This window comes from Rhinoderma darwinii, chromosome 3 (assembly GCF_050947455.1).
Source record: "Rhinoderma darwinii isolate aRhiDar2 chromosome 3, aRhiDar2.hap1, whole genome shotgun sequence".
NCBI classification, from domain to species: Eukaryota; Metazoa; Chordata; class Amphibia; order Anura; family Rhinodermatidae; genus Rhinoderma; species Rhinoderma darwinii.
The window spans coordinates 20,251,742-20,275,200 of NC_134689.1; the positions used below are offsets into that span (position 1 = coordinate 20,251,742).

Consider the following 23,459-nt stretch of genomic DNA (forward strand, 5'->3'; position numbering starts at 1 on the left):
GGTGAAGAAGAGGGCACATATGCGTGGTCACTCGCCACTGAATTAAACTGGAGATATGGGATTAGTTTGCATCATTTTCCTTTATAGAAGGGGGTGCAGTATGTACTTTCAGCGCTCCACCAATGACTAACTGCAGCTCATAATCCACAATGAGTATGCCTGTTCCCTGCATGCTGGGAGTTATAGTCCACTGACATCTGGTTAATAGCAGGCTTCCAATGCTTTTTTCTACACTCTGGACACCAGGTCGCCCTTTCTTCATAGCTTCTTCCTGCCTGGACCAAAATGTGGCAGCGCAGAGGTTAATAAAACTCTCCAAGTGCCTAAAGTTCTTTATTCCTGGAATTCAAATCTTTCACTGTTTGTCCTGCAGATAAGGGAGATTTCCATAAATGAAGACTTAAAAGATTTCCTTTGGAAATCCCTTATCCTGTTATACTTGTTTCACCATTTCCACATTCCTTATCATCCTGGGATCAGCCACCATGAGCCAAGAAGAACTTTTATATAGGGTATATATGTATATATGTATGTGCTGTATATGTATAATACTATGTACCGTAAACTTCTCATTTTATATATACTATTAAATTATGTTTACTGTATGTACACTTATATTTCTATGTGTACTATATACATATATTATATGTACAGTATACTTATATTTCTATGTGTGCTATATACATATATTATATGTACAGTATACTTATATTTCTATGTGTGCTATATACATATATTATATGTACAGTATACTTTTATTTTTATGTGTACTATATACATATATTATATGTACAGTATAGTTATATTTCTGTGTACTATAAACATATATACACTATATGTACAGTACACTTATATTTCTATGTGTGCTATATACATATATTATATGTACAGTATACTTATATTTCTATGTGTACTATATACATATATATATACTATATATACAGTATGCTTATATTTCTATGTGTACTATATACATATATATATATATACAGTATACTTCTATTTCTATGTGTACTATATACATATATATGCTATAGGTACAGTATACTTATAGCACTATGAACGTCTGGATTCGGAGAACTAGGTGGACACCCTCTATGATGGCCGTTCAGTGAGAGGTTGCTACACATGCATGTACCACCCATTTGAAGTAGCTGCCTCCATACCTTCCGTAGACATCAGTGGAGAGAGCCGTGGGCAGCCACCTCTTCTATATGTGTATATGGGCTAGGATAAGGATCAGGTGGTGTCCAGAGGTGAGATGGGGCTCCCACTATTTTTTTTGCACAGGGGCCAATACTACCCTTAAGCCGACCCTGATTCTACGTGTACTGTCAATGTATAATATTATAATTTAGAACTCTATGTCTACTGTATAGTTATAATTCTATGCTCTCTGGTCACAATCTTCTCATTCAGAGAAGGCACAGGAAAGTTCCTTTAATCCAGTACCCTTGATATAGGAAATCGTGATGATGTGGCATCCATAAAAAAAAATAAAAAACTGAATTTAGTGGGTATGAACTTAAAAATCCTGTAGAAATTATAATTTGAGGATGCAGGCAAAATTTTAGTTCACATAATACTGCCATATAGTGGCAAGATAATATTGCTATACACAGACCATATAATATAACCATATCGTGCCCAAATAATATCTATACAATACTCCCTTAAAGGGCCCACATAATACTGCCATATAGTTCCCACATATTACATACTACAATTCAATTTCCAAATCATACCACCATGCACCGATAAATACTGAGTGGTCTTAGTTTGCTCCTGGGGTTCTTGTCCTCAGAGACCCACCAGGCAATGGGGGCCCTGGGCAATAGTTCAGTTTTCCAACCCCTAAAAATCCTGGTGACATTAACCCTTGTGTTTGCTGTAATGCCGGCAATATTGCTTGTCAACCAGCTTTCCCAGAAGCAGATATAACCGAGAGGAAACTGAATGGGATTCCTAACAACCTGACAGAAGAAGACGACTCAAGGACTTATGTTTACTGGTATCTTGTTTTGGTTTTTGGCGGAAATGTTCTTTGATATCAGTTCAATAATCTGGAAAATCTAAAATTCTGACACCCGTCTGTTTCCCGCATGTGGTGCATTATGGGACTTTTACTGTGCTGACGATACTTCATACTTTAGTATTATATTGTACAAAGTCTGATTTCCTGTTCTTTATATTTTACAATAACACATTACACATAGCCGGAGCCGTAGGAAGTGCATTATTAATGAAGAAAGGTAAGAGCCAGTTCCAAGACAGACATAGGTTGGTCTCCAATTAAAGAAGAATTAAAAAAACAAAAAACATTATATACAGAATCATCAATGTATGTAACTTGCAGACACGCTGAGAGCTGCAAATGTGTTTTCCGTATAATACAATGGTCTGACAGCATCCAGACAATGAGATGAATGGCGTCTCCCCAGATGAACTTATATCATGATTCATTTAAGGTTACACAGGAAATGATGTATGAGTCCACGAACGACAGACATTGGGTAGTAATGCTATGTTTCCTGGAGTTGATACATTCAAATAGATGGCCTTCTGGTCGTACGCCATTTTTATGAAGCCTCTGTCCCATATTACCAACATATACGAGCGTTGGGAAAAGTGGACGGGACTTCAAAGTGGCATTTATGTTGTTTTTAACCAGCACCGATTTATTAATTTGGCACACACTATGCTGGGGAAGAGACTGGCAAAATGTTCATACGATGTGCCGGTATTAATACATCTGCCGCATTATGGATTATAGACATGAAACTGCTTTCTTAACCAAGGCTCGTTTTAGGTTGGATGAAAATTGAATAGGAGCAGAGCTCGGCCGCTATGCAGTATACGGAGCAAAATGCTTCCGGCTCCGTACAATGCATACTGTGCAATGACATCCGATGCCCGCAGGCAGCCTGAGCAGCTGATCGGTGCAGGGTCCGGGTGTTGGAGTCTAGAAAAGCTGGGTGACAAATATTTGATAGCTGTAACAGCAGCCATGTTGGTTGTCACGCAGGTTTTCCAAGCTACTTTACTTAAAGGGGACAAAGAGGGGACTTATTTATTTTAGGGACGGAGACAACAATGTCAGTGGGAATTATTAACTACAACATTGTTTATTTGTTTTGTATTTGTGATTCGTTTTCTATTATAGCTGTAGATTTATACATGATGGTAGCGACATGATATCTATTGATAAATGAATAGCTACAATGACGTAATATTGATAGATGAGAGATTTATACCTAGACTCATTCATAAAGCAGTCTGACTGGAGACCGGGACAAACAGAGGGAGATGGAGACACATACTCATAATGCGCTGGCAATAGACATTGATAAAATGTATCCTTTTGTTACTGGAAAAGTAGAAAAGACTGTAACTATGTAAAATAATTAGAACATATATTAAAGGGACAGTACTGCCTCTTTCCTAATAGGGCATATGGAGTGAATAGGGGGATGCTGGTGACCCAATTGGGAGCCTTTATTTTACATAAAGCAGAGGGTCACTTAGAAAACTGTCAAGAACATTAAAAATCGTTCGTATCCTAGGAAATATCGTGACTTTGCATTGCCACCTGTATTTTTCTTGAATGATACGAACCAAGAAAAGCATGACTAATAGATGTACCGACGAACGGAGCAGATTTCCATTGTTTTTAGTACCACAGACTTAGGTTTTTATAGTTTAGTTCCTTAATGATAATTGTTATTTCTTTATGGAATCACAAATATAATGCAGGTACTGGTGTCATTAAGTGGCTTCTTAAAGGGCCACTACGCCAAAAGTCGGCATTTTATTTAAAAAAAACACTTTATGTAAAGGGAATCTAATATAATTCCTTAAAGTGCTGAGGTTTTGAGAACTGGAGATAAAGTAGTGGAGCTCCAGCTTGAAATGGTTGATAACAGTGAACAACAGATTACATTGTCCTATGTAGTGCCCCTTTAAGAGAGTGTATGAAAACACATTTGTACAGTAGTCGCAGGTTTATTTGTACTGAAAGTCATGTTCAACGAACTTGTAGCAAAGGCACTTCCCTTCGTGCCTCTCACGGCTGATGTGTAACTCAGCGGGGTTCATTATTAGGAGCTGTGAGCTAAGTATTAGCTACATTAAGCGTCATCTGGCAAATTTAAATATGCAAATTTCTCTATTTGCAGACATCGTGTTAATTGGAGTTTTTTTGTTTTTTTGTTACTGTATTTGCTTTTTTTTTTGCATTCTACAATCGGTGTAAGGACACAGAGGGCAAAGCTCAGTATAGCCGAAAGGGCAACTTACTTTTTGGGATTGAAGAACCCAAAAAGTTTTCGATCTAAAAGCTGGGGATGCTGCGATTTGTGAAGGTCATCCGATCAAGATAAAGTCACTTTAACCCTGTGTTTCCCATCTGTTGGCTCTCCAGCTGTTCCAAAACTACAACTTCCAGCATGCTGGGTGTTGTAGCATTGCAACAGCTGGAGAGACAAGACTGTAAGCTCCCCCAAAACAGATTCATGTTTCAACTAGTACATTCAACCCGAACTATAAGTCCTTGAACCGTCCTCTTCTGTCAAATTATGTTCAACAGCTTTTTACCTTTATCTGTCTCCCGCTAGGCTCGGTGACAACCAATATGGCTGCCATTACAGCTCCCACAAAGGTTGCCACCAAGGCTTTCCCAGATTCCTGAAAGGCAAATCGAATAACTTTTGCAGCAATATTGTCCCTGTTCCTATAGCTCTTTATTAGACCCTTTTCACACTGTGTTTCCCCCGCACGTATGACGTATGTGCTGGAAAAGCTTCGGCACATATGTCAAACGTATGGCTTCCATTGTCCCGACGGAGCCCGAAAGAGTGTTCTTTTGGCCTCTGTCATGGGGATACAATTTATTTGCTGTATGGATTAGCAAACAACCATTCCATACAGAGGCATTCAATAAAAAAAAATGTATGCTGTGCGCTATACGTTTTTTTCAATGGGGGAATTTATGGGTTGCCATTATATTCCATCCGTCACAAGCATCCCATACCTCCCAACCGTCCCGGATTCGGCGGACGTTGTCCCACTCTCCTGGGCAGCCAGTGGGATGTCCCAGTTTCAACTGTATCTGCGTCCTCAGGTACGCGTGCGGCATCGGTTGTCCCTTTTTGCAACACTTCAAGGTTGGGAGATATGGGCATCCGTTAAACGTCTGAGCTTTTCATGACGTATACGTTTAACGGATGCTATAATAGCCTATGAGTGATGGATGCCAATGTAGTGGTGTCCGTCTGAGGTAGGGCGCAGATAATAGACGGGGGACCTGTTGCTTCCTGTGTGTGACTACGTATTGTCCTATTATAATGGGCGCTCTTCATTCATCGTGTGACAGAGGAAAATTTCTTCCTACAACTTATATTGATATGTTCTTAAAAGTACCGGTTGCCTAGCAACAACACAGCGGACAGATTAACCATTTATAATCAGGACGTAAAATAATAGTGCAGTATATGCAGGGGTGTAACTATAGGGGGTGCAGAGGTAGCAGTCGCACCCGGACCCTGGCGCCCCTCATACCACATAAGAAACCAGTATTATAAATGGCACATGGTAGTGTGGGGGGTGACGGGACTGTTACAGATTTGGCATTGGGGCCCAGGAGCTTCAAGTTACGCCTCTGGGTAAATGTAAGTCATGAATATATTGTTTTCAGATTGTAGCGCTCTCCTTTTCTTATGAGTTACTGAGTGTGGCGTAATTTTTCCTTTCACCAGAACGATTTCAAATAAAGACATTCGACAACTTTTTATGGCAATAACCTTTGACTGCGGCATAAAGGGTGCGCCCACATTTCTCTCCAACAAAATCCCTCAACATATATATTTCGAAATGAGTATTTTTGAGAATAATTGGAAACAGTACTTGTTGGGATCTTTACGGGGGCCAATTTTAGATGAGGGATTAAAAGAGAATAAGGCCAAGAAATAACTTTCCTTGGATAAATAATACAGATAATGAGAGCGGTGCATGACAACTAGTACAAATAGCAACAGGGTGTCACCCATTACACCCAGTCCATCCGATGCGGCATTACGGAGGTATGCTACCCTAGAAGCATTACATCTTAGGAGACGATACCTCCGTAATACGGTGCCATATGGAGCCACCCTATGACCACACTGGTATGGACTTTGTGCATACAGTTCTGCCTTGTTCGGGGGTAGAGCCTGTGACAGTCCTGAATAAAGGGACTGTGCAATGTGCTGATAAAGGGCACCCATGACTTCCTATTGAAATGAATTAAATTCAGTGTCCAACCTTGAATATTGACCATTTATTCTATGCTATTTACATTCTGACTTCTTGCACCCACCACTAGGGGGAGCTTTAGAGCTGTATAATGTTAATATAAAACAGTAAACAGCAAGCTCCCCCTAGTGGTGGCTGCAGTTATCCAGAATGTTGTCATTTGACTTTATGCATAGAATTTGAAGCTCTGTATCGTGAAAACTGAGTGGGGATGCACTATAAGATTGCGGACGGCTACAACCTTCTACATCTTTGTGACAACTCTCTGTAATGGTGAGACCTCTCTCTCGCATGGTCTCATTGCAAAATCCTACATATTCTGAGTGGAGACAAAAGTCACTGTGTAGGCTCCACCTTATACCTTGAAGGGTAACTAAACTTTTAAAAAACTTTTTAATAGAAAGTCTATGAGCCCGTACACTAAGCAGAAACGAAGCAGCACAGCACTCATCTGAGCACTTCTGCCGCTTCGTTTTAGCAGTCGGTGGGGGTCTCACTGCTTGGACCTCCACCGATCAAAACTTCTGACATGTTACTATGATATGACGAAAGTTTTTTTTAAAAGTTTAGCTTCCCTTTAATCTTCAGAATGGTGAAAACTTTACAAAATAAGCCTGAGAACATGGGAATCAGCTTTTTTGTGCATGTCTGGCACGTCTCATAACAATCTGTTGGGATTGAATATACATTTTATATGGCTCATTATATATATATATATATATATATATATATATATATATATATATATATATATATATGCGTAATACTAATTTATATGAGAACCGTCTCTGGAAAATAGATTGGCACCACATCAAGCAAATCATATCAGCCGAAATAATGATATGCAAATGCTATGATGAATAAGAGTTCTAAGGACCGTATTAGATTTAAAGTCCTGTAATGTAAATTTCACTGATTTCTCTAAAAAGCAAATGAAAAAAATATAAAGAGATGGTTTATTTTATTAGATCCAATGCGGAATGCAAATATTCACAGTTGCTATAATCTGGCTTTGTTTCTGTATTACAGACAACTGCAATGGTTTTGTATAGTGTAATAGTCTGAAATAACCTAAAGAGGTTATGAGATTAGAAAAATAGCGCCACTCTTGTTTATAGGCTGTGTCTGGTATTGCAGCTCATTCCCATTGAAGCCCATGACTGAATAGACCCAGAAATATGTTCAGATCAGTTGCTTCCCAAAAGCAAAGTACGTTACTCAGAAGAAACGACAGTAAGCACAGGGGATACATCAGTACTTCATCCTCCTGAGGCATGATCGGAGTGCGCTATTTTTTCTGAAATTTTTCACCGGATCTGTGACCGAGGAACAGAGCCTAAGCAGTACTAGGTCCTGAAAGGGTTTTAACCCTTGTTTCTATTCACTGACAGCCAGCAGAAATCTTGAAAAAATGAAAGAATTTAAGCAAAGTATATAAAAAATCTGCCGAATTTGTTAAACACCCTTAAATTGAATATAGCATGGATGGGGCCCGCCTTACTCACTTGAGAATATGGTAAACACAGTCTCAGCATTGTAAAGTGCTGAAATACTCTGTGCTGCTGTTAATATTTTAATGATCTAAGATATTTAGGATGATCATTATTAAATTATGTATGTGTAGCTCCATGTATTATAAATAATGATTCATGTCAGATACAGACAGGTCAATAATGAATGAGGTCAAATATACCGGTATCAAACAAATATTTAATACCTGACAACATAATGAATGTCTTATTCTCATATTTCTTCGTCTTTGGAGGGGCAGACCTGGCCTGTCGGTAGATGTTTTCTCCCAGACTGTAATTGAATTAGTGCATTAATTTATTTTATTAACATGCAGACATATTATTAAACAAGAGTCACACGATGGCGGTTCACATAAAGCTTTAATTGAATAAAGTGAATTGAAAGGCCGGTGCCGTCAGTGGCGAATACAAAACGACTCGGCGCTTGATGAACACATCATATATCTATGACGAATCTATATCTTCTATATAGGAACAAAATAATCTATATACAGTATATTAAACAAAATGACAGTTCACCATCATAACCCAAGAAGCTTTAAAGGGGCAACCAATATGGCTGCACTTCCTGTTATCACTTCTACAAAAATGTTCGCCACAACCAATACCAAATTAAAACTAATAAGGTTATGTTCACAGAGGTCAGATACGCTGCGTATCCGACCTAGAAACCGTAGGGGATTCCATCCGAAAGACCAATTTGTGGTGCAGATTTTCGTCTGGAATCAACGCTGCGGAAAAAAAACAAAAAGTTACCTTCACTGGCATTACCATGGCGATGCGTAGGTCTGATCTCCGTAACGCTCCAGTCCATGTGATCTCTATGTTCCGCATAGAAATCAGTTACGGAAAATCTGCAGCTAATCCACCTCGTGTGTACATGTTCTCTGTAAAAAATAAAACATATAGGCGCCATTTATCAAGAGTGTCGAATAGAAATCTGGATAGTAACCAATCACAGTGCAGCTTTCATTTTTTCAGAGCTGTTTGGGAAATGAAATCTGAGCTCTGATTGGTTGCTATGGGCAACTAGGCCAGTTTATAAGTTAGACACTTTGATAAATTAGGGTGTCACTTGCGCCATCACCCTCTTATGCCAGTTTTACGACTATGAGACTTGGATAAATCTGCGCCTTTTTGTTTTCAGCTCTTCTCTGAAAGGAAAAAAAAACAAAACAAATCTGTTTATTACTAAATTACCTTGGCAACAGGATTTATGGCTTTTTAGCTATGGTTCCGGTAAAAGATGTAATGTGATCCAAGAACAAAATACACTTAGGCAAGTATTAAAATCCATTTCCGTGGAAGCATTATATACAGGGTGAGAAACTATAAAGCCTGCCAGGCGCTGTAACCTCAAACATTTCCCTGCAATTTAAGACAATTCAATAAAAATGATCATTTCAAATTATTAATTTAAATAGGGGCAAATGATCTAAAAATTGTATTATAGATTTACTGCTGAATTTATACATTTTGTTAATATAATTATAATTATGATCATTTCAGCCATAGGCACATGGATTTGGTCATAGGTGCAGTATTTAGGCTATGTTCACACATATATAAACTCCACTAGTACCGCACTACAAAAGCAATGGTACATACCAAATGTTAATGCGGGCGGTATTGTCATGATCCAAAACCTAATGTCTTTGTATTTTTAAAGGGGATGAACACCGTTTAACATTTTAGATATAATAGAATCTCCATAAAAAGCTGAGTAACTTTGTAAATACATTACAATACCCATATTGTACTGATCCTGAGTTACGGCCTCTATTACTTCCTAGAGCTGTATTCACAATTCTGCTGGTTATCATTAGAAACAGTCAACAAGCTTGTTGACAGACACATACCTAACAGCTTAGATGAGCTCCCACAATGCAATGAGGCAGTATGTTTTTCCCATATCTGATCACTGTACAGTGCCTGGTTTAAAGAGGACCCATCACCACTTTAGACATGTCTGTTTTAGTAAATACTCGTATTCTCCATGTTATTAAATGTCTGGTGCAACTTTTCTTAGTACTCTACATTGTGCCGTTTTTCCTTTATTCCTCCTAGAAATGTATGAAAAAATTTACAACTGGGTGTTACCAGTTGGGGGGGGGGGCGTCCCTACACAGTCTGACAATGTCCAATCACTCCTCACAGCCTCATACTGTGTAAGGACACGCCCATTTGACAAGGTAAATGGTAACACCCAGTTGTCAATTTATTCATACATTTCTAGGAGGAATAACAGAGGAAAGGCACAACAGAGTTCTAAGAAAAGAAGCTCCACAATTGTTATTTCATAGGGAATACATGCTTTTACTAAAACAGAAATGTCAGAATACAAATCACCAGAATAAGCTCTGTACAGACATTGGGGCAGATATAATAATACTGTCCTAAATTTAGATAGATTAGAAAATGACGAGATGCGCTAAATTTCTCACAGTAGCTCATGCTGGATGATAAATTGGCGCGCCTGTAAACACATCTATCTTTGTGCCAAAATTAAACGTAGCCCCCTTTTTCGCTAATCTGTCCCCTTGTTGGGCGAGGGGCAAACATTTTTTTTTTCTCATTGATAAATTTGTCTACAAGGATTTGTGCCAAAAATAAGGTGCAATCTAGGCCAGAATTCTGGTGAAACACCAATAGTAAATCTTGAGTCAGTAAGCTGGAAAATATTCCTGTGCTGAAGCCTGCAGATTTGTTAATGAAACTCTAAACTATAATACAGGTTGTAGCTCGGAATCTGCAAAAAATAAGTAATGTATTTATATCTTTAATCCATCTAAAAAAAAAAAAGAAAAGATTTGTTTTGTGTATACAGCTCCTTTGCAGATTTAGGGTATGTTCACACGGCCTATTTACGGACGTAAATCGGGCGTTTTTGCCCCGAATTACGCCCGAAAATAGCGCCTCAATAGCGCTGACAAACATCTGCCCATTGAAAGCAATGGGCAGACGTTTGTCTGTTCACACGAGGCGTATATTTACGCGCCGCTGTCAAATGACGGCGCGTACATAGACGCCCGCGTCAAAGAAGTGACCTGTCACTTCTTTGGCCGTAATTGGAGCCGCTATTCATTGACTCCAATGAATAGCAGCGCAAATTACGGCCGTAATTGACGCGGCGTTCAAGCGCCTGCACATGCCGGTACGGCTGAAATTACGGGGATGTTTTCAGGCTGAAACATCCCCGTAATTTCAGCCGTTACGGACCCCCGCCGTGTGAACATACCCTTATGTTCCTCCATGGTAACAGACTACAAACAAACCCTGTCTGTAGTCTGGTAATCTGTATTCTACACGTAGAGCTTATATGCATTGGAGTAATAATAAAAATATTGCATAAGTATACATTAAATACTACAATATTACAATAATGCGACCAATGATAATTCTTTATAATATCCAATACATTTTCTGTCAGATAGAACCTACAAAATATGTTGGTTAATTGGTAGAAGCTGATGATGATGTTATCGTAGATGTACCAAGTATCACCTGACTGCTCATCCTAAGACGGACTAGATGTATTATCGCGCCTCCATGGTCACGTAGTTTTTGATGTCATTTAGATCTCATTGTGATGCTCTTTTTCAGTTCCCTTTGTTTATTTGTTTGTCCAAAACTATTTCGGACAAGGATCGACAACAATGTCCCTTGAAACGAGGACTTGTCCTTAAGGCCCAGGGTGCCATGCTGAACAAAAGAATGTCAACCCATGAACAATAGAGACCCGTGACAAAGCCCACACCAGTGTGACTCCTTCACGTCAGGCCTCTCCCTGTGTGATATACCAGCCAGGCAAGACGGAGTTAATTCAATAAAATAAATATAAACTAGTCTCCGAGCTGTCAGACGGAGCTGGAAAGGTCAAGGGTCACTGAGCTGCAGCAGAGGAACCATAATCGATTATCTGTCAAGGTGGTGCCTGTACGCAGGGGGGAGAAGTGCGCGCTGCCTGGCTCCAATTTCCATAATTGCTCACTGCCTTTTCGTCTACAACCTTTCATGAAACACAAAAAAAATATATTGCTGAACCGTATTGATTAGCTATTGGCTTGAATAATTCACTTAGTATTTATTTGTTGACCTCAAAAGGTTAAAAAATGCACTAACATGACGTGAAAAATATATAATTCATTAATCCGACCGACCCGCGATGTTATTCTAACGGCAGCATTAAGAGCCGAGGGAATGAACTGATTTTTTGTTATTTATTTCTTACTGTCCAACCAAGTTTATAAAACTCAAGGAGGGAAGATTTATAGATAACCGAGTGAAGATTTCCAAAATAAACATTGCAGCGATTTCATAAATTGGCCGCGTCGTCTCTGGCGATTTCATGCTAAACTGGATATGTGTTCTATTATAAAGTAAAGACGCCCTTTGTTGGCACACGTATCTATACATGAAATTTTCAGAGCTGCCCTCAAACCATTGTCACTTCTATCGCCTTCCCAACCACTTTGTAATTCTTCCTCCCATCCCCCGCCTCCTTCAGATGCGGTACCTGTCATATTAAACACAACTGCATTGTTAATAGGAGGAAAAAAAACGTACAGCTCCCTCTGAAACATAAAAGAAGAAACTTAAAAACTGTCAGGTACTCGCAGGATCCGAATGTGCGCAGCTAAAATACCTCTTTGTACAATGGAAGATTCGCCCGACACTTACGATGAGATGTTTGTAGGCATGAAAGTAGCATCAAATATTTAATATGATGTCGACTTATTTACATGTGTTTTTGTCTGTGCCAATATGTGCATGTCGACAAGAGTATTTTTTAGTTTATTCTATTACAATACGTGTAATACAATAGACATGTCGAATTTTTGGGGACCGTTTCCCAAAAAGTTACTTTACTTTTTATATGGGATTATATATGTATTCACTGTTTAGTGGTATACCTGTCAAAGAGGGGAGGTAAGCTGCTATATAGGAGGTACCCAGGAGCCGAACTGTCACTGCCACCAGCAATGGGCACTTGGTATGGAGCAGAGTGGGATGTAATGGACCACTGGTAATGGGGGAGGGGAAATGGTGCAAACTGGTGCAGGACGGGGTGTCCATTTTTATTTCATTAGAGGCATCACTTCTTTACCCCTGATATCAGTTCCAAGGTAATAGATAGGAACATGCAGAGAAATTTAGGGTCATGGGTTAAATTTCCCACTAGGGCAACGTGAATGTTTCTAATATAGTTTAATGCAGCAGGGACAGATTTGCATTTAGCCTATAGGCAAATTAGATATGACTGTAGTAGATCTTAACTTGTCAGGGGAGCTGTAGTTAAAGGGGTTGTTCAGGATTAGAAAAACATGGCTGCTTTCTTCCAAAAACAGCGACACTCCGATCCATGGGTTGTGTCTGGTATTGCAGCTCTGCTACATTAAAGTGAATGGGGCTGACCTGCAATACCACACACTCTGTGGCACTTTTTTGGTAGAAAGCAGCCATGTTTTTCAAATCCTGAACAACCCCTTTAAGTTTATTGGGTTGTCAACACTAGTCCCAGCCCAGGAGACCAAGATGGCCCTAATAGGCCCTCGGTAGAGGTCTACAATCGAGAGGATGGCAATACAGGAGGACATATGAAAGAATAGAGTCGCCATTCTTCAAGATATTGTATCTTATGCGTTATAAAGTCCATCAGTTGATGTGTCTGATCTTAAAAGTGGACCCAAAAACTGCTGTAACTAAAGCCTACTCTATGCAGCATCATTAGCTTGTGGAATTCAATCCCTTAACTAAGAGCATGGAATTAATCCAAGTGAGCACAAAGTAATTAGGGGCCAAAAATATATAGATTTATATTGCCGTGTCAGCTGCGGATCATTAATGATAAAAAAGAAATGTTAATAGGAGAAAAAAAGCAAATGTTATCAAAGGCTCAAATTATAAGGACATCAAAAAGATCTAAACGTCAGAACTTGATAAAATGAAAAGACTAATCATACACGCAGACGGCTGCTCAGGGGACGGTAAATTGGGAAAAAGGGTAAGTCTGCCAAATTTATCATTAGACTTTATATTAGAAGATACATATGTATGAATGTTGTAAGAAAAAGCTCATAGCAATTCATAACTAAAACCTTGGAAATATCTAATTAAAGTTTTAGCCGGTATTATACCCTTCGCTTTCACTGCGAGTTCACCGTTGTCTACGTGCAACGGAGGCAGTCATTTTGTAAGGTGGATATTGTGTATGGTACATCGTATTAAGGAACCGATCCAATTTTATTACATTTTTTCTTGTCTTTAAATATATATATATATATGTAAAATTATATATGTAAAAGTGATTACAAAAAATGTAGCAACTTTTTGAAGCTATGTCCCCAGTTACAGCACCATTTGTCATTTCTTCCTTCCCTCTCTTTTCATCTTTAGTCTCGAGCAAAACCAAATAAAGGCTTCCTAACTTCAGGTCCGCTGACCTTCCTGACTGCATCCTCCAAAAATCTTACAGCATTGTTTTTTTTGGGAATAGTGTTTTTGTAAGGATAGGAAGACACATGTACATTATGATGCAGTAAAAAGGAAAGAAAGGGATGATATCAATAGTGCGTTATGTTTGTAGATGGCCGAGAGCTCCGTATCCAGGATCTGGGGTTAGAGGTGACCCACAGATGGCAAAGGCTGCCGGTTTGGAGTTGTGTTTTTGAACAGCCTGCATTTCCTCTATTGTTACATGGAAGGAAAAAAAAATCTGCCATGAAACTGTAAATGCGCTTGAAGTGCTGCTTTTAAGTATGTAAAAGGTGAAAGGTCCTGTCTTGGGGAGATAAAGATAAATTGCTGTACAAAATCTCTTTTACAATATAATGTGCGGAAACCGGGCGTGGGGATTTGTAAGGATCCTTTTTTTGCTTCATACGGATGCTTAAATTCCATATTGTTCTACTCCATTAGACTGGATCATGAAATAAAGAGTTAATTTACAAATTTTTCATAGACAATAGGCTTGGCCAAATCCAGAAACAAGACATATAGACACTATATTGGAGTCTAAGGCTGAGGACACAGTAAATGATCAACCAACTTGCCCCTATTTTAGAGCAGATGTAGACAACCACTAGCCAAGGAACACTGTCCTCCAGAAGGCCATATACTTCTATAGAGAACATACACCTGGAAAATATTGAACACCCGACATCCCAGGTACCGATCTCATAGCTGAGAAGTGTTGAAACAGGTTGTGAGCCAGACATCTGCTCTACATAGCCATGGCCACTGGGTTTCTGCCTCTACCCCAAGAACAAGATGATGCCAAGGCAGTTGTAGCTATTAAAAAATGAACACAAGTATTCAACTTTTTGAATTAAATTGTGTACAAAAACATTTCTACACTTTATGGGTCAAAAAACATCAACATATTCCTTAACCCTATAGAGACTCCAATGACAGCTTCAGGCCAGGGACTACCATTATCTATAGCCGTGGTCATCAACCTATGGTTCTCCACCTGTTGCGAAACTACAACTCCGAGCATGCCCTGATAGAGTTGTAGTTTCACAACAGCTAAAGAGCCAGAGATGCCTTCCTCTCAGGCACTGCCTCATTACTTAACTGGTCAGTTCACCCCTGGGCACTGCAAAGACAACATCAGGCAGGAATCCACCATTGTCTATGGCTGTGGTTCTCCACCTGTTGTTAAAACATGCTGTGAAAGCAGAGGATGATGGGTGTTGTAGTTTTGAAACAGTTGGAGAACCACACTTTTGAGATGACTGGTTCGGTTCTGTTTCCTTAGCTGTCTAGCTTTCCGGAACGACCAGATTACTTAACTTTTTATTATATTGTAGAAAATATTGGAAACATACAAGATTCTGGCCAAAAACTTATGCCAACACTGGACCACAAGAGGAGACAACGAAAACTAGACCCTAGGTTTGTCTTAAAGTTCCTGAATTTATAGATGGTGTTCGTGCTCTAGGTATGGACCATAGATTTACACTAAGAGGTACGTTAAAAATTAGGAGGACAAAAAAACAAAAATAATTCTTAAAATTACCCAATGGCACATGTCAAGGTTTCTTATATACAGCCCTGCATTTTCTGTATTATACACATCTGCACATGGTAAACACAATGGTAATATTATATCCCTCATAAAAAACATAATCCTACAGCACCAAATGTTTTTAGCTGTTGCTGGTTAACCAAGGGTCACTAGAGAGAGGTAAAGTAGAATTGTAATTGTGGTCTTTCACCACATCTTATACTTTAGCCACACCATAGAAGTAGTTTTATTTGGTCTCTGTGGAAATCTGATGTGAATATCTCATGTAGCATTTGAATAAACATTGGACCGCAGCGGTATTCGAGCATTGCCAGATCAACATATGGACCTCGTATTTTACAAGATCTGTGGCTCAAGGAGGCACAAAATTATGGCACTATGGCAGAAATTGTATATTTGGCTTAACTGGCATTGTGATATTTAAAAACTGAAGAAATATGTAAATTTAGCAAATGCTATGCAGTGTATGGCAGAAGAAACCGTGGGTCAGATCAAAGTCAAGGACATATTTACCATAGGGGTAGCCCCTGTATAGATCCAATGTACCGGAGGTGTCCTGCTCAGGCTGACCCCATCAATGGATGGTAATAAGGACTTGGTCCTCATGTCTTGGAATGGGACATTAACCAGTACCAGGATGGAGAGCTGATTTTGCTTATTGCTGTGGGCACAACCACTTCTCTGTGTACCCCCCTACTTAGAGGTATATTACTTTTGGATGTATCTGACTTGACGAATACCTGTCAGGTCCCCAAAAAAGCTAAATTGCCTTCATTCCTTTATTCCTGCCTTCCTTTAGGCTGGCATAGGTTGACGCTGAGCACTGGAGCGGGTCATACAGTGCCTCATGGATATGACATCTTCCTCATACATAGAGACAAATTTTACCTTAAATGGTTCCGTTTTTTATGGTTTGATGATCTACCCAAGAATCAAGTTGTGTAGATGCGAGGACATGTAGTCATTGGGCACTATTCTAATAGAAAAGGTCCAAGAATGGGCACATGCATTGACCGTACAGCCAAACTATCATTAATTACCATAATTTTTCAATTGCCGCCCTTGACTTTGGATGAGACATGGATGAGGGCACTGGTCTGGAAATTCGAACCAGTGTTTTGGTCACAACATAGAGAAAGATCTGGAAGTCCAAATCTGTGAACCCATCCAATATCTGGAGAAGGAGCTTCCAAACCACAGAAGGTCATTAAATTGCCCTACTAGAATCTCTTCAATGTCTTATAGATACTCCTGCTTCGCCAAGACCACAGGTCTTGAAATTTGAAACAGTGCATGATTTCGATCACAACACAGGAAGAGATCTAAAGTCCAAGTCTGTGGACAAACCAATATCTGGAGCAGGAGGTTCAAAGCCATAGTAGGACATGAAGTTCTCCCACTATAACCTCTTTAATCTTTTTATAGATGCTCATACTCCTTCCATGGATACGACCACTGATCTCAAAATTTAAACCAGTGTAAGATATCGATCATAACATTTGTAAGTCCAAATCTGAGGACCAACCAGTATCTGGACCAGAAGCTTCCAAGCAATAGAATGACATTTAGTTCTCCTAATAAAACCTCTTTCATTTCTTGTTGATGGGTATTATCCATAGTCTAAAATTTCGGAACAATCCCGACCCTCTATAAATTTGGTTAAAAACAGAACTTGGAAAGAACAGTGATTAGCGATGTTGTGATCTATAAATAAAATTGAGCTTTGCAGTGTGCAATTTAAAATTGTTATTTGAAGGGGGAGAAAAAAAAAAAAGTCCAGTTCTCTGTTGAAATACAGCAAGATTTTCCAGCGGATCTATTTATACAAATTCAAAGGTTTCGCACAGGGGTCAGAACTAGGCTCTGTGTGGGAAAATCTTTATACTGCCAGCTCAAGAGAGGGATCACTGCAGGGCTGTGGTTTTTTGAGCGCTCACGTTCCAATCATTGCTGCAACGCTGGGAGAGAAGAAGAAGCGAGTGTATAGAGCAAGACGAGGGAAGGAAGAAATGTACAACGACAGATAAATAATTAAGTACAAAAAGTTACAAAATACTTAAACTTTCCATTTCACACTTTAATTTTCGGATGTGTCTAAGTTCGTTTGCATTGTCAGATACCAAAGCAAAATCTAGGCACCCCTGGTACATTGTTGTTCACTGTGCAATAAATGTGACATCATGTTGCCAAGGCCGGGCATTACTTGAACAACCAGGTTATTTTTATGTTTATTAAAAACATAAGACAAAAAAAATATTGTAGAAAGCAATAATTAGTTACCATGTGGTTTTCATTTCTGCTTATTCCATATTACATTGTGTTGGGAAGTGGGTAGTATTTATCTTGTGAAAAATATATTAAGATGTAAATGTTGAAATGCCTTTCAACTGTACCGCAAAACGGGCCTTAACGGGAGTGGCTTATGCAAATCTGACAGAAAGTGGGCATTTCTGGAGGTTTTGTGGGCGTTTCTGTGCAGAGCGGGGGCGGGTCTTAAATATGTCCCACAAATGTGGATTTAAAGGTTGGGAGGGATGTCCTTACCCTTAACACTTTTAGGTAAAACCTCCCATTGTGAAGAGCTGACTTTGGAAGCAATCACTTGACACTAGGGTCTATTTCTTATGGGATTATTCGCAAATGATCGTATTGGTGATCTGTCCTGTGTGCACAATGATAACAGCAAAGTTTACGATGCAATGAAAAATGGACGTGTACATGTTCGGCATAGCTGGAGGGAGGAACCTTATAATAATAGGAAACAGTGATGCTTATTCTTGATCTTAGGATCCTAGACCCTCCAAAATGTTGACATTTATTTGAGGACCTTGTACACCCCTTTTAATGTACATTGCATAAATCACATGCTTTTATGGTTCGGTTCATGGCACTCTCCAGTCAAATGTAGGACTTTTGGCAAGTATGCATATATATATAGGGGATCTGGCAATTTAAGGACCACAAAATCGATCCGGGAACCTTATTTCTGGCCTGGGCCTACAGGTTTTTTCGTGTTAAAGGATGATCAGAGTAGGCTTTTGATGTGAAAAATGAATACTCTATGCATTAATAAATGAGTTTATATTAGAAAGAAATACAAATTTCATCATTGATTCACAACCCGTTGACTTCAATAAAAATCACATATTTCAAGGTGTGACACGTTCCAGACATTTCGACCGGGATAATGAGAAATGAGATATGGCTCATAGCACACCAGACAGCCATTGAACAGATTGATCCGAACGCTAGTTACAGTTTTATTGTATGGTGGCCATTAGCCGAACACCACATTTCTTGTGTTAAATGCCCCACATTATGAACCTCCTGTAGAAGCCGTTTTTCAAATACCTGTAAGTGATATCCCGATCTACCACCATTGTTCTTTGTGCACATTTGAAGGGTCCCTAAAGCAGACCTCACAATTTCGCTATACAAGGAATCCATCCTTACAAAGTGGATTTAATTCCGGGACAACAGAGTCAGGAAAACCTGTAAAATAGGAGGCAGCTGGCCGCGACCCCTCGGCTGCTGTGTAAAAGGCCAGCTATTAGTTCCATGTCAGTTCTCCTGTTAATCCCAGCAGAGTAATGGAGGATGTTAACTTGACAGAAACCTGCTAAGGCTAATAAGGTTAAGGGGAGGCCGGCAGTTAAAAAATACCCCCATTGACTAGATAAATTAAACCATCCTATTCACACCATTGTCAGACACTGCTGTGCATATCTCAGCACAGGCCGCAATCCACCCTTTACTTTACCCCCGTGCCTTTGAAGGTTTTATTGTATATGTTGTTCAATGTAGTATACTAATACTAGATGTTATTTACATAGTATGTGTATAATTTCTCTGAAATGCTTAGTTTTTAGACAAGGGTGTATAAATCTTAGAGGCAGACTAGGCAGCTGCCATGGACAGAAGAGGGGAACCCAGCTCTGGTTGACCTCATCCTGGTTCCCAATGGGTGATAAGAACTTAACGAAGGTTCTATGGTCCCCATGGGCACTGCGATATTAGCAAATAAAGTGCAAGAATCATTTAAAGGTGTAATGCTGCCCTATTCTTCTAGAAGGGATGGGACGGTAGCAAACAAGCATCGGGTGCTTCATTTAAGGTGGGGATGTGAACCACCACCAAAGTGGGACCCCATTTTTAACTATAGGGTCCCCTCTTTCCTATGTATGCCTCTGCCTCTAGATTAACCAGGGCTGCAAGGTTATTTCAGCATTGTGATTCCGCACTTTAGTGTCACTCCAATAGCAGCAAATGGCCATGAGTGGCGCAACTTGATTTTTCATTATTCAATTCTATTGGAGTGCGGCTATTGGTGATGCCCACAAATTGACTCCAGTTATGCAACTCAATACATACCAGTGGATATCATCTAGCTGAGGAGGCCATAGTTATAGACTTGGCCTTATAGAGTATATCAGTTATCCTTCTCTTTTCGGAAACTATAGAAGTATAGAAAATAAAGAAGGGGCTATATGATATGTGGATAGGTTGGAAATATCACCCCAGGTCACATCTTATAATACATGACCCACCATCATACCTTGTGATGGTGCCGCACCAATGGCACAGTCTACCATTGCTTCAGGTTGTCTTGCCCATTGGCACATTCTTCATGAGTCTCGGTCATGTTTTACATGATTGATGTGTGTGATGTGTAACTTTGTTGATGTTCCTACTCGTAGACATGACACGTGTTGACGTACTCTCAGACAAACTCAAACACCTGATGAATTTGCTGTGTATTCAGCTTATCTGTCTTTGTAGAGCTGATACCGTATACTGGCCGCCTCTGTCACAGAAGCCTGTTATGCTTTAGGGAGTCAGGGTGTGAGTAAAGATTTCATGTGATGGTGTCAGACAAGCAGTGTGTGATAACCCAGCGCATCAGTCAGCTGGAGAGAGAAGACTTCTCCTGTAATTGGCTGCTTACTGGAGCTTGCCCAAGTTGCTGCGCCCGCAGGCCTGTTCTATCACCATACGTCTGGTGTCAAAAATATGACACCAGCTGGTCAGTCACAGTGCATGCCATCAGAAAAAAATGCAGCCATCCCCTCTCTTTCACCCGGCACCTTCGTATACAGCTTATAGTGGAGCATAGAGTCTCATAATTACAATGTATAGCGACATAGTCCTCCGCTTTCATGATCAATCAGATCACAAATCTGAGCCGATTAATATGAATCTAAATGCTGTTTTGCACACTAAAAAATAAATGGCATCCTGTTAGCAATTATTGGAAGGTGTAAAAGTGGAATTTAGTACTCAGAGATTGGCGAGAACGGTCAAATAGATATTTTTTCATGGATTTTTTACATTAAGTGACAGCGAGCACAAATTTTCATGCGCTATCCACAGTTTATGTTCTTTATCTCCATGTCAGTACAAGTCACGATGTAGTGTCTGTCGCTACATGTAATTTATAGTTTATGTTCTCATCTTACAAGACAACCTCTGTCCATGTATTGCCGTCATAGAAGGGGGTCCAAACTCTGCTGAAATAAAGAGGGTCTCTCACTCTCGAGGACCTGTCCCATTCATGTATTATTCACTTGAGTGGCAGACCATATAATACAATATTCCCCCTGCACCTGCCAAAATTTATTATCATCCGCAGCCTCATTTATCAAAACTGTCTAATAGAAAAACTGGCTTTATTGCCCATAGCAACCAGTCAGAGCACAGTTTTCATGTTCTAAAATGCTCTGGAAAGATAAAAGCTGCCCTACGATTGGTTGGTCATCATACTATGCTCTCCTGTTAAGGCTTTGTTCATATATGCGTTGGAGGCTCCGTTAGGGGCCTCTGTCGCAGATCCGGATGAGATTACCAGAAATAATAGCGCAGCAAGCTGTGCTATTGTTTCCGGTAAAACCACAGACGCCCCGACGGAAAGCTGGCGGAATCCAATAAAATCGATCGGTTTTGTCGGCTGCCGGTGGTGTCCGTGGTGCAACGGAACCGTCGCTTCTGGTTTTTTCCTTGTTCTCCTGCTCAGACAGAGTTGAACAACGTAAAGACCCAACCCTGGTGTGAACATAGCCTAAAGGGGTTGCCCACTTTGGACAATTCCTACTAGTTAGAATAAGCTGATCTCAATAGCCCCCAGCGATTAGCTGTAATCTGTGGGGAAATCTGTCAGGAAGTGTTTAATTTTCCTGCAGCGCCACCACAGGGTAAATTAAGCATTACACAGTGCCGATTCAAATCAATGGGATGTCTGCAAAATGCAGGACAGGACAGGTCCTCCAGAGCGAGAAACGCTATTTGTACTGGCTCGAATTTGGCCAAGAAATGAACATCCTGAACCGAGGACCACCTCTACTAAGGAAAATTTTTTAATAGAGTATATGAAACTGGGTTTCCTAAACCGAACAGCTTAGTATGAGGACAGGTCCATAGCGATCATTCCGCTGTATTCTTTGCTAGTAGTTGCTATTAGAGAAGGGCACAATATTTGTTTGTGCCATTTGGGCTAGTACTAGAGCGGACAGGGCAGCATAGTATGATGACAGATCCGCTATTATAAACCTGTCCATCTATAATACGTTAGTCATGCGCCCAGTTTCAATAAAACGGTGGATGCACATGCGACCTGTCATAAAGGTTTATTGGGGCTATTGGGGATATCCATCCATACTGCAATATCCAACTCTAGACCTTTCTTTGGTCATTGAAGAAGAGCGGAGATTTTTCCACCAATAGGATAACGCCACATCATCGCTCTTATGTCAAGGTAACACAAACAATTTAAAGCTCAAAAGCAGCCGTAACTATACGTTAAACGGAAAATGATAATTTTGCATATTTCAGAGTTGCTATAGAAACCCCTTAGCCCTCACTTGTGCTAATTAGCTGAATTTTACACGTTTTATATTTAGAAATGCAAATCAGATTTCATGAATTATTACTTATTTTTCATTTATATTTACAGTAATCTTACCGCGGCCTGGGATATTAATTAATGAGCGGCACACATGAACGTGACATTTTATGTTCCCAGGATACTGAAGTAGGAGACTATTTAAAGACTGTTGCAGCAAGAACCTCAACATTAAAAAGTGGGTCCAGGTATCAACAGTACTCCCAGTTATAATCACAGAGTATTTTCGGCGCCGTTTAACAGCTGCTAAGCTGTGTGACAATTGCGCAGTCTCTGACTTGACCCAGTTACTTAAAGAGGCTCTGTCACCAGATTTTGCAGCCCCTATCTGCTATTGCAGTAGATCGGCGCTGCAATGTAGATTACAGTAACGTTTTTATTTTTAAAAAACGAGCATTTTTGGCCAAGTTATGACCATTTTCGTATTTATGCAAATGAGGCTTGCAAAAGTACAACTGGGCGTGTTGAAAAGTAAAAGTCCAAGTGGGCGTGTATTATGTGCGTACATCGGGGCGTGTTTACTACTTTTACTAGCTGGGCGTTCTGATGAGAAGTATCATCCACTTCTCTTCACAACGCCCAGCTTCTGGCAGTGCAGATCTGTGACGTCACTCACAGGTCCTGCATCGTGTCGGCACCAGAGGCTACAGTTGATTCTGCAGCAGCATCAGCATTTGCAGGTAAGTAGCTACATCGACTTACCTGCAAACGCCGA

At 39.9% G+C, this 23,459-nt stretch overlaps 1 protein-coding gene and 1 long non-coding RNA gene across 4 annotated transcripts in view; one reads left to right on the top strand and one right to left on the bottom strand.

Moving 5' to 3' along the window:
* The window catches only part of EBF1 (EBF transcription factor 1), a 329,952-nt gene that overhangs the window by 83,616 nt on the left and 222,877 nt on the right, over positions 1 to 23,459 (top strand). The gene's annotated exons all lie outside the window — the stretch shown is intronic.
* LOC142750895 (uncharacterized) lies at positions 7,979 to 8,694 on the bottom strand. Its single transcript, XR_012882625.1, has 2 exons — positions 8,577 to 8,694; positions 7,979 to 8,091 (listed from the first exon to the last, which is right to left on the bottom strand). It is a non-coding gene; the product is annotated as an uncharacterized LOC142750895 (long non-coding RNA).